This window comes from Equus przewalskii, chromosome 10, assembly GCF_037783145.1.
Source record: "Equus przewalskii isolate Varuska chromosome 10, EquPr2, whole genome shotgun sequence".
Taxonomy (NCBI): domain Eukaryota; kingdom Metazoa; phylum Chordata; class Mammalia; order Perissodactyla; family Equidae; genus Equus; species Equus przewalskii.
Window position 1 is genome coordinate 334,331 of NC_091840.1, and position 12,958 is coordinate 347,288.

At 46.9% G+C, this 12,958-nt stretch overlaps 1 protein-coding gene across 16 annotated transcripts in view; it reads right to left on the minus strand.

Annotated features, from left to right (window-relative positions):
• The window catches only part of TBCD (tubulin folding cofactor D), a 191,288-nt gene that overhangs the window by 30,913 nt on the left and 147,417 nt on the right, over positions 1-12,958 (minus strand). The gene's annotated exons all lie outside the window — the stretch shown is intronic.

A 12,958-nucleotide genomic window follows, 5' to 3' on the forward strand; every position in this document is an offset into this window, starting at 1 on the left:
CCAAAAGTGCCTGTCACAGCACCTACCCTGCTGTGTCTGAGTCCTGCACGTCCAGCAGCAAGCCCCCTCCCAGCACCCCCGCCCACTCCACATGCCTCAGTGCTGCTATCCAGCCAGCCCTCGAGCAAGCCCTGGGCATCTCCTCAGCTACAGACCCCAACACGAATCCCCAGGGACGAGTAGCGATTCAGAGGACTCGTGGGCTAGCGAGGTCATCGACACCTACAAGTGACCAGGAGCTGTGGCAGAGCATTAGGCACCTGCCTGAGACGAGGACCACGGCGCAGTATGCTCACATGGGAGAAAAAGGGTCTCCAAGGATGGAAGAAGCACTCCTATCACAGGTGAGCACTGGGGGTTCCACCATGGGTCAGACAGGTGACCATCCTGGGGTCTGCCAGGGGCCAGACAGGTGAGTGCCCGGGGGTCCACCGTGGGTTGGGACCGAGTCAGACCAAGAGCAGGAGCTCACGCTGTCAGCAGAGAAAGTACTGCTTATTATCCCCAGCAGGATGGTTCCTGGACTAGCTGCAGTGCTGGAAGCTCTGGTAAGCACCTGACTATGAATAACCCAGTGTCCATTTTTAAATCGAGAAATGATTACACTTCCACGGCAGAGATACAGTCCAATGTAACCAAGAGGTTACAGACCCGCCCGTTGCACAGGAAACCGGAAACATGGGATCAAATACCAGGACCCTGAGCTTCTGGCTGGCAGCCTCACCATGCATGGCCCGACGTCTGCATGGGGAGCCCAGCAGGAGAGGCCCACCCTGAGGGGCAGCGCCTCAGTGAGGAGGGGCAGAGTATGGCCATGCCCACCATCGGAACCACACCCAGGACCCGCCCTCCCCCCACCCCCGCCCCCCACCCACCTGGGACAGCCCCCTGTACTTCCCAGCAAGACACTCACGCTCCTCCTAAAGTGCCTACACAAAAGTCTTCTTCTTGAACTGCCCACACATAATACGGAAAGAGTGCGGCCTCTGCACCCACCATTCCTGTTACACTAAAGTGAAAACAGCTTTAGTGGTTTTTCTCAATTGTATAAATTCATCTTTGTTGAAAAAGTTCTAACACTACAGAAAAATGTAAGATGGAAAAAGTTGCCACTGACATTGTGGCGGTCACCCCTTACTGCTCAGCTGTGCATGCGCCAAGTACCCCCAACACACCTCCACAGGAGCGAGCGAACACGCTGCCTTTGTACGGACACCCCTTCCTTGTAACCGAGCTCCAGCCTGGATCCGGGCACTAAGGTGACCTGGACGGCGAGCTCCCAGGCATCCTCCATGCTCAGAGGATCACACAGCCGTAGACACCACAACCACGCACTCAGGTGAAATGTCCATATTCTGCTTTGCCCTATTCTCAATTGGATGGGCAATTTTAAGAAGTCTTTGCAGCCTATGAATAATAATTTATCTTTCAACTGCAATACAAGTACTTCCTCTAAATCTGTACTTAGTCTACTGACTTTACACATGGTATATTCTTCTATACAAAAGCTTTTAATATTTATTAAACAAACATTATTTTCTCTTGCTAGTTTCTAGTAGTGGAACTACTGTCAATTCTGCTAGGTGGTTCTGTGCCAAGAGCCAAAAATAAAACAAAGAAAAACACGCAGAAAAAAAGAGTCCTTCTGGGCCGGCCCGGTGGCACAGCGGTTAAGTGCACACATTCCACTTCAGCGGCCCAGGGTTCGCCGGTTTGGATCCCGGGTGCAGACATGGCACTGCTCATCAAGCCATGCTGTGGTAGGCGTCCCACATATAAAGTAGATGAAGATGGGCATGGAAGTTAGCTCAGGGCCAGTCTTCCTCAAAAAAAAAGAGTCCTTCCCTGTTCAAACTATCCAATGAAGTCTTACTGTAACGTGGTGTTTGGATCTGCTTTACAGTTCGGGGGGGCGGGGGAGGGCCCTGGAAGGAATATGTTCAGGGACCAAATAAAACAATAGTAGCAAATATGGGGACTCACTGAAGACGGAGGACAGACATGGGGCTCGTTACACTATTTCTCTTTGCTTCTGTGTAGATTTGAAAACTTCCAAATTAACAAGTTTTTTAGGAACAGACGTTATACTATAATGAATGTCTCCTGAAATTTCTTTGAAGTTTTTTAAATTACATTTTTTGTACTTAAGATTTCAGTTAATCAGAAGTTTAGTTTTGGATGTGTGTGAGGTAGGGACACAATTTTACTCTCTTCCCCACGGCCGTTTGGGACACTGTCATTCAGTCAATAAGCTACCCTCTTCCCCAAAGTTGGAAACGCCTTCTTTGTCACATATCAAACCCCATCCATATCTTTACACTGGAATCTATTTCTGGATTCTCTCTTCCATTCTATCGATCTCTTTGCCTGCTCCTAAGAAAATGCCATTCTGTTCTGAATAGTTTTACGGTATGTTTTAAGGACTGGAAAACCCAAGTTCTATTTTTTAAAATAACTTAAGAGATTTGACCTGCATATAAATTTTAAACGCATTTTATCAAGTTAAAAAAAACAGCACACAAAAAGATGTTCCACATCACTAGCCATCAGGGACGTGCAAATGGAACCCACAGTGACATGTCACTGTCTGTTTATCAGAATGGCTAAGGTTATAAACAGTGAGAGGACCAAGTGCTGACAAGGCTGCAAAGAAACTGGAACTCTCATACACTGCCTGTGGGAAGGTAAAATGGTGCAAACATTCTAGAAATCTTTTGGCAGTTTCTTACAAAACACATGGTTACCATGTGACTCGGCAATGAAACTCTTGGGGATTTATCCCAGAGAAATGAAAAGTTAGGTTCACACAAAAAGCAGTATGCAAATAGTCTTGGCAGCCTTATTCATAAAAGCTGGAATCAGCCCAAATGTCCCTAAATGGTTAAACTAACTCTGGTACAAGCAGACAGTAGGATAAAAAGGACAACCTATTAACACTGAACTATCCAGAGGGATCCCGGGGCATCCTTCTTATGGAAAAAGTCCAACCTCAAAAGCTTTCGTACCACGTGATCCCATTCACACACACTCTTGAAACGACAGACTGTAAAGACAGCCGATTAGTGGCCATCAGGGGATGGGGGGGTGAACAAAAGGGGCAGCAGGAGGGAGGCCTTCGTGCTGAGCAAGCAGTTCTGCATCTTGACCAGGGAGCCGGTTATACAACTCTAAGCACGGCTGCATAGGACCAGACGCACACACACCCCATCCAAAAACACACGTGAAAACTGGATGAGTCTGTAGTCTAGTTAATGGAGTGGTACCCATGTCAATGTCACGGCTTTGACACTAAACTGTAAGATAAGATGCCACTGAGGGAAGCTGGGTGACAGATACAAAGGGCTCTATGCACTAATTTTATAACTTCCCATGAGGCTATAATTATTTCAAAATAAAAGGTTTTAAAAAGTAACAGACTAGGTAACTCAGACCAACCCACCAGCTAAGGCAACATTTTTAAAAAGACAGACAAAATTAAAAACAAACAGTATGTGCTTAAAGTCACTGGTTAGCTACCAAGGGACTAAAGAACTACAAGCCAACCCCAGGAGTGAGCACCTGCTGCTGGCAGCACCAGTGATCCCAGAGCAGGCACTCAAAACCCAGAGGAGGACCAGAGCTTCTCAGAGTCTTCAAGGGCTGGCGGGACCAAACCTGGAGACCAGAGCCACTGCAGGTAAACCAGGAAACCCCTCACAATGGGTTTTGAAGCCAAAAGACCAATCCCCAGACATAAGCATAAAATTCAGGGTACCTGGCTGAAGCCAGTGCTGAGCCCCTCCAATCTTGAAACGGGAGGGAGGTGCCCCAGGCGGCCAGCCCCAGGCCGCCGACCAGAAGCACATGGAAAGACTCTCTGGGAAAGGACACGTTTCCAGGCTTCACTGTATTTCTGTAGATTTTCATACCCAACATCCAGACCTTTACAAACAGAACTACAGAAGCTCTAGGTAATGGTATTATTAGACACAGACTCTAAACTGTGCTTATCATGCCCAAAGAGGTAAAAGAAATGACTGAAAACTATGACAAGGATATAGAAACTATAAAAAAATAGAAATTCATAGAGACAAAAACACAAGAACTAAGAGTTCAATGGATGTGTTTAATGGCAAAGAAGACACCGCTGAAGAGAGAATTAGTGACGTGGAATATAGGTCAAAAAAATACCCAAACTAGAAAGGACAGTAAAAGAAGACAGGGTCAGGGACAGGAAGAATGACGTGAGATGGGCTGACTTACAGATGAATGGAGTCCCAGAAGCACAGGGGACAGAGAAGTGGAGAAGAGCAATATTTGAAGAAGTAATGGCTGAGACTTTTTCCAAAAGTGACCCAAAAATTCTACAAAAACTACAGATTACAGAACCACTATTAACCCTAGAACCCCAAGCAAGATAAACACAAAGAAAATTCATTCTAGGTCTATCATGGTAAAACTATGAAAACCAAAGATGAAGACAAAATCTCCAGAGAGGCCGAGAAAATGAACAGATCACCTCCCACAGAGTAAAGAGTGGCAGATAACCTCTCAACAAAAAAGGAAAAAACTGAGAAGACAACAGAATGTGATCTTTACAGTGCTAAGAAATAAATGCCCAACTAAAGTTCTATACCCAGCAAAAATAAAGACATTTCAGACAGACAAATTAGAGTTTACTGCCCACAAACGGACACCACGGAGAACACTAAGGCGTGTCTGTTCTTCAGGCTAAAGGAAATGGTCCCCTGCAAGGTCAGAGATGCAGAAAGAGATGCAGAGTCTTTAGAAAGGTAAATATGTGGGTAACCTAATGAATTCTGACTAGACACCTGGACGCCCTGACCTGTCAGGAAGGGGGCTGTGGTCAGAGGACGGAACAGGAGGTAAGGTGTGTGGGGAGGGGCACCGGGGTCAGAGGGCAGACCTTCATCTCCCACTGGAGGAAGTGACCTAACAGTGCATGTTCAAGCAGAATGCCAGGTCTTCACCCTGGCTCCTCAGTGACAACCTTCCACCACTGGAGGAAGTGACCTAACAGTGCATGTTCAAGCAGAATGCCAGGTCTTCACCCTGGCTCCTCAGTGACAACCTTCCACCACTGGAGGAAGTGACCTAACAGTGCATGTTCAAGCAGAATGCCAGGTCTTCACCCTGGCTCCTCAGTGACAACCTTCCACCACTGGAGGAAGTGACCTAACAGTGCATGTTCAAGCAGAATGCCAGGTCTTCACCCTGGCTCCTCAGTGACAACCTTCCACCACTGGAGGAAGTGACCTAACAGTGCATGTTCAAGCAGAATGCCAGGTCTTCACCCTGGCTCCTCAGTGACAACCTTCCACCACTGGAGGAAGTGACCTAACAGTGCATGTTCAAGCAGAATGCCAGGTCTTCACCCTGGCTCCTCAGTGACAACCTTCCACCACTGGAGGAAGTGACCTAACAGTGCATGTTCAAGCAGAATGCCAGGTCTTCACCCTGGCTCCTCAGTGACAACCTTCCACCACTGGTGGCAGACGCCAGCGCTGCTCACAACACGGTGGTCTCCCTGCCCCTCTGGAGGCACGTGGAGGGACTGCACTTGTACAGATTGTGGAAAGTCTGTGTGGTCATGCGACGTGCCCTGGCCAACGCAATGAGAGCAGCAGGAGTGTGGCTCCTGTGGGAGCACTGAGAGCCACATGCACTCTTCCTTCTCCACAGCCCCGGCCACGTTCCAGGCATGGAGTCTTTGTCAGCTGGGTCCCAAGGACGCAGGAGCAGACTCCCTGCCCTCAGCAGACTAGACGTGTTGCAGCATGAGCAGATAAAAAACGGGTTGTTTTAAGGCTCCCAAATTTGGGACAGCTCAGCGCTCCATCTCTCCTAGCAAAGCTGAGCTCTATTGCCCGGCCCCGCTTCTCACGGTTCTAAATGGTGAAATCTCACAGTGTGGCCTTGGCATACAGGCCTTCACGTGAGCAAAAGGACGCGAGAGAGAGAGAGGAGAGGCCCTGCTCCCTCAGCCAGGGAGGCAGAGCTGGGTTCTGCGACATAAAACCGCCTTAAACTCACTGATCAGGGCTCCGTCGAGGATGCTCACTCGATACCGCTCTCCTTCTCCTAAGCAGCTTACAGACTTGTGTGAATATTCACAGCAAAGGCCAACTTGTTATTTTTCTGATATGTGAACAGAGGGTCTGCGATGACTCCCAGGTCTGAGCTATTGTTGCCATGAAACGTACAGAGAACCTCCAAGAGACTTGCGGTTTGACCAGAACCTCACGGCTGAGCGACATGACATTCTTGACAGTAGCGCAGAACTCACTTGCCCACGTTGTCAAAGGGCATAGGTGCATAAGCCAGAAGCCACGTGCAGCCTGTGCATCCACTCAGTTTCTCATTTTGGTGAGAGCCTTGGCTCTTGCCTCATTTAAACAAACACATCTAAACCTAAAGAAATGGAGAAAGTGCTGTGCAAGCACGTAACTTAGAAATGTGGAAGCAGGTAAGAAAAAAAGGCAGCTGGAAGGATTGAAAGTGATGACTTTGGAGCAACAAAAATTTGGGATTAGGGGTGTGGGACCAAGACCACTGACACTCAGCAGAACTATTTCACTTTCTGAACTATTTTTACTTAAATAAACTTGAAGGAAAATAATTTCCTACAAATGGAAAAACAACAATGAGGAAAAAAACCCAAGTTTACACCAAGGGATCATTCGAGGTCACCATGGAAGGAGAGCTTCAGAATGATCCCCAGGGAGGTTATTAAGGGGCCACTTAGGAGAGAGGTGTGGGGACGGGCCATCTCCAGGAGCTGTGACCTTGGTTGCAGGGTGCAGGCCGGCAGAGCACCCCCTGACCTCACTTTCCTCCCCTCCTCCTCCTGCTGACCCGGCAGGAGCTCCCGCCGACCAAACAGGCTGGAAGCCAGCAGGCCTGAGAGACGGGCAATGTCCCCACGATGCTCCCATCACAATGACCATCATAACGTGTCCCATGATGCCCCTCACAATGTGCCCCCACGATGCCCCCTCTCACAATGCCCATCACAACATGCCCCATGATGCCCCCCACGACGTGCACCCACAATGCCCCCCCACAACGTGTCCCCATGATGCCCCCCAGTGGGCCCGCCACTGTGCACCCCTTCCACACAGCCTCCTGAAGCAGAGGGCAGGTGGGGAGGTGGGTGCATGTGGGGGGGTGAATGGAAGCATCCACACACAGCCCCCACAACAGACCACACACCTCAGCTATACTTCCAGGCAAATCCCCCAAGGATCTGGGGTGGCACAAAAACACCAAAATAGCAGAGAGGTTGCTTTTTTTATCTTTAAACAGTTCTGTGTCACAATTAACTCCTTTGGCACAGACAAGCAGTAGGTGCAGCCAGTAAACAAGGGCATGAGGGGACGGCCACCTTGCCTTGAGTCTTTGCAAATAACATCAGCAAGAAGCAGCCAAGACAGAAGGCACATCCCTGCTCCTCTGTCTCTTGAAGCGGCAATGTAGCCCCGGGTGGGGCAGGGCCGACGGTAGCAGATGCTCAGTCCAGGGCACGCCACGTGGTGCAGACTTTGTGGAAAGCACCTCCAAGGCAGCCGAGGAAGGCTCACAGCAGGCGCGCTCCTTGCTCAGTCACTCCCATCTCAAGAAGGCATTTCTCTGGAGTCCCTGACGGCTGTCTGTGGAGACAGGCCAGGGCAACGTTGATGCCACAGCGCGTCTCAGACGCACCGCGTCTCAGCAGCAGTCACCGAGCCCTGGTAAAGCTGAGCAGCTCACCTGGTGGGCATGAAAGCTCCTAACAATGCATTGTGAGAAGCCGTACGTACACACAACGTGACCCCAATGCCCTGAGACACCAATCCGCATGGAGAGAAGAATGGCCTTCAGGGAGTGCCTAGGGCTTCCACGGTGGCCAGATCTGGCTGCTGGGATTGTGAAAGGCCTCTTATAGTGAGCGAGGGTTTCTGTGCAAACTTCTGGTCAAATGCAGATGACACAACAAGCAGACCCACCAAGTGTGTAGGGGTGCGGGCAACAGTCGTAGGGCCCGCCCTGCAGTCCCACTCTGCTCGAGCTACAAGCTGGAGGTCAGGGAGTGGACCCCTGAGAATACATGCACCTGACCCAAGCCGAGCCAAACCTCTAAATCCAGAATGGTTCACAGATCACGAGCCATCGATGACGCCCAGGGAGCAACTTGGAGTCATCTGGTGGCTGCACATCTGACATGCAGTGATGGAGTCCATTCCAAAAGCCACACGCTGACCCTGGCCCAGAGGCAGCAACTGCAGAGCAGACCATCTGTGGCTCCACACACTGGCCGGCAGAGATTTAGCGCACGCCTGTAGAGTTTATTTCCCAGTGACACCTGTCAAACCCATGAGAACACTGAGATGACACTGGAGACAGGTCCCATCAGGCTGGGGTGGGAGACATGGACAGAGACCGAGAGGTCAACTCAGTCGTGGCATACCAACTGCACACCCTGGAACTCCTGTCTGCCCTCCTCCACTCACTCCAAACAGACCTCAGCAAGTCTGCCCGCAATGCTCACTCACGTTCCCAAACTGCCTAGCTTGCAGCCCACTCCTAAGGGAGGTACGGGCCCTTGGGGACCGGAACCCAGCCCTCCAACCCTTGGTCTCAGGAACTGACATAGGCCTCCCTTTGGCATTAGGTGGAATGGTCCACAACGTGTCCGTGGTTCCCTCCTTACGTTCATAAAGAAAATCTCCAGGTGACGTTAGCAACATGGTGGCGTGAGCTCACCCGGGACTCTCTCCCCTCCAGATTACAACCGAAAAAAGCAAATGCTTTCCAACCAAAAAAAAAATCCTAATAACAGAAATCGTTGGAGACCCACAGCCGCCAAACGACGGAGGGCGGAGAAGCTGGAGGTGACCTTGAAAGAGCTGGAACAGGGTAGGAGAGAACTTGAATCGCTAGAGACTGGAATCGCTGCCACAGGTGCGGGGAGGGGCTGCACATCTGGGGATCGTCCAGGACTCCCACCACTGGTACAGTGGAAACCCTCTAATGGGGGAAAGCTTTCGCGTGGGGGAACTCCAGCAAGCCAGGGCCCCAGGAGACCAGAAAGTGAGGCCTGATCCAATACAGGTCGGCTTGTGAGAGAAAGTGCCCCTCCTCTCCCAACCCAAGCTGTGCACCACCACCATTGGCTGAAGGCAGAGGGCTCAGAATGCAAGGCTCTCGACCCCCATCTAGTGGTGACAGGCTGTAACCGCAACCGAATAATACCATCATGCACAAAAACCGCTCCTCTACCATCGAGCAATTTACAAAAGCTCCAGGCCAAAAGGAAAACAATAAAAACACAGAAATATGTCCTGAGGGCTTGGAAATAGGTAAACTAAGTGAAGAGGTGTTCAAAATAACTATCCTCAAAAGACTCAATGAGGTAAAGGGAAATATAGAGAAACAAGTCAACGACTTCTGGAGTTACTTCACAAAAGAGATTGAAATTATAAAGAAGAATCAATCAGAAATACTAGAGATGAAAAATACAATGGATCAGATAAGACAGAATATAGATTCCCTGAATGTACGTGTAGACACCATAGAGGAGAAAATTAGCATAATCGAAGATAGACAGGCTGAATGGCTCCAGACAGAGGAAGAAAGAGAACTAAGAATTTAAAAAACTGAAGAAAATCTCAGTGAAATAGCTGACTCGATGAGAAAATGCAACTTAAGAATCGTCAGAATTCCTGAGGGCGTAGAAAAGGAAAATGGAGCAGAAAGTGTGCTCAACGAAATAAGAGAAGAGAACTTCCCAAATCTAGGGATTGAGAGAGAAACGTGTGTGGAGGAAGCTTTCAGATCTCCTAGATCTGTCAATGTAAAAAGACCTACTGCAAGACACACAGTAGTAAAAATGGCAAAAATGAAGGACAAAGAAAGAATACTCAGGGCAGCAAGGCAGAAGAAAGTAACCTACAAAGGAACCCCTATCACACTTTCAGTGGATTTCTCTACAGAAACCTTACAAGCTAGGAGAGATTGGAGTGACATATTCAAAATTTTAAAGGATAAAAATCTTCAGCCAAGAATACTCTATCCAGCAAAAATATCCTTCAGATATGAGAGAGAAATTAAATCTTTTCCAGACAAACAAAAGCGAAGGGACTTCGTAGTCACAAGACCTCCACTACAAGAAATCCTCAAGAAGGCTCTCACACCTGACATAAGAAAAAAAGGGAGAAAGGGGTCACAAAACACAGAGTAGGGAGACAAACAGATAGAATCGGAATAGGATAGCAAATATTCAACTACAGCATTAGGATAAAGGGAAGGAAATCACCAAAGCAAAGACAATCATCACTCTAACCACAAACTCACAACACAAGTTGGAATAAGAGATGAAAATAATAATTTAGGAGGGGAGGAGGAAAGGGGCTGAAACAGTCTAGGCTAAGGAAGGAAGAGACCACCAGAAAATGGACTATGTTATACACGAGATTCTGAATACAAACTTCAGGGTAGCCACTAAACTAAAAAACAGAACAGAGACACAAAACATAAATAAGGAAAAACCTAAGAAACCCAGCATAAGGAATTGCAGAAGTCAACGGACAGGCTAAAACACACAGGACGAGAAACAAAGGAAACACAGGAAAACCGGAAAACGAGCAACAGAATGACAGCATTAAGCCCTCATGCATCAACACTCACCCTCAACGTAAACGGACTGAACTCCCCCATAAAAAGACACAGAGTGGCAAAATGGATTAAAGAGCAAGATCCAACAATTTGTTGTCTCCAGGAAACACACCTCAGCTCCAAGGACAAACACAGGCTCAGAGTGAAGAGGTGGAAGACAATACTCCCAGCTAATAGCTAATAGCAAACAAAAGAAAGCAGGTGTCGCAATACTTCTATCAGACAAAACAGACTTCAAGATAAGGCAGGTAAAGAGAGACACAGAGGGCCAATATGTAATGATCAAAGGGACACTTCATCAGGAAGAAATAACGCTTATAAATATCTATGCACCCAACACAGGAGCACCAAAGTTCATGAAGCAACTATTAACAAACCTAAAAGAAGATATTAAAAATAACACAATAATAGTAAGGGACCTCAACACCCCACTCACATCAATGGACAGATCATCCAGACAGAAAATCAACAAGGAAATAGGGGAGCTAAACGAAAAGCTAAAACAGTTGGACTTAATAGACATATATAGAACACTCCATCCAAAAACAGCAGAATACACGTTCTTCTCAAGGGCGCATGGAAGGTTCTCAAGGATAGACCATATGTTGGGAAACAAGGCAAGCCTCTACAAATTTAAAAGAATTAAAATAATAACAAGCATCTTCTCCAATCATAATGCTGTAAGGCTAGAAATTAATTACAAGAAAAAAGCTGAGAAAGGCACAAGGATGTGGAGACTAAACAATACGCTATTGAACAAGCAATGGATCGTTGAAGAAATTAAAGAAGAAATCAAAAAACACCTGGAGACAAATGAAAATGATAACATTCCATACCAACTCATATGGGATGCAGCAAAAGCTGCATGAAGAGGAAAATTCATTGCAATTCAGGCACTTCTTAACAAACAAGAAAAATCCCAAATCAGCAATCTTCAGCTACACCTAACTGAATCAGAGAAAGAAGAACAAACAAAGCCCAAAGTCAGCAGAAGGAGAGAAATAATAAAAATCAGAGCAGAAATAAATGCTGTTGAAACAAAAAACGCAGTATAAAGGATCAATGAAACAAAGAGCTGGTTCTTTCAGAAGATAAATAAAACTGACAAACCCCTAGACAGACTTACAAAGAAAAAAAGAGAGAAAGCTCAAATAAACAAAATCAGAAACGAAAGAGGAGTAATAACAACAGACTCCACAGAAATACAATGGATTATAAGAGAATACCACGAAAAACTATATGCCAGCAAAATGGATAACCTAGAGGAAACGGATAAATTCTTGGACTCCTACAATCTCCCAAAGCTCACTCAAGAAGAAGCAGACAATTTGAACAGACCAATCACATGGAAAAAGACTGAAACAGCCATCAAAAGCATCCCAAAGAATAAAACCCCAGGACCAGACGGCTTTCCTGGGGAATTCTACCAAACTTTCAGAGAGGATTTAATACCTATCCTTTTCAAGCTATTCCAAAAAAATTAGGGAGGGTGGAACACTTCCTAACACATTCTACGAGGCCAACATCACGCTGATACCAAAGCCTGACAAAGACAGCACAAAAAAGGGGAACTACAGGCCAATATCGCTGATGAACATAGATGCAAAAATTCTCAACAAAATTTTGGCAATCGGAATTCAGCAATTCATCCAAAGGATCATACATCATGATCAAGTGGGATTCATACCAGGGACACAGGGATGGTTCACAAAAAATCAAACAACCTGATCAAAAAATAGGCTGGAGACATGAACAGACATTTCTCCAAAGAAGATATACAGATGGCCAATAGGCACATGAAAAGATGTTCATCATCACTGTGCATCAGGGAAATACAAATCAAAACTACACTAAGATACCACCTTACACCCATTAGAATGACAAAAATAACTAAAACAAATAGTAACAAATGCTGGGAGAGGTTGTGGAGAAAAAGGAACCCTCATACACTGTTGGTGGGAATGCAAACTGGTGCAGCCACTATGGAATACAGTATGGAGATTCCTCAAAAAATTAAAAATAGAACTACCATACGATCCAGCTATCCCACTACTGGGTGTCTATCCAAAGAACCTGAAATCAGCAACTCCAAAAGTCCCATGCACCCCAATGTTCATTGCAGCATTATTTACAATCGCCAAGACATGGAAGCAACCTAAGTGCCCATCAACAGATGATTGGATAAAGAAGATGTGGTGTATATATACAATGGAATACTACTCAGCCACAAAAAAGAATAAAATTGTCCCATTTGCAACAACATGGATGGAACTTGAGGGAATTATGTTAAGTGAAATAAGTCAGA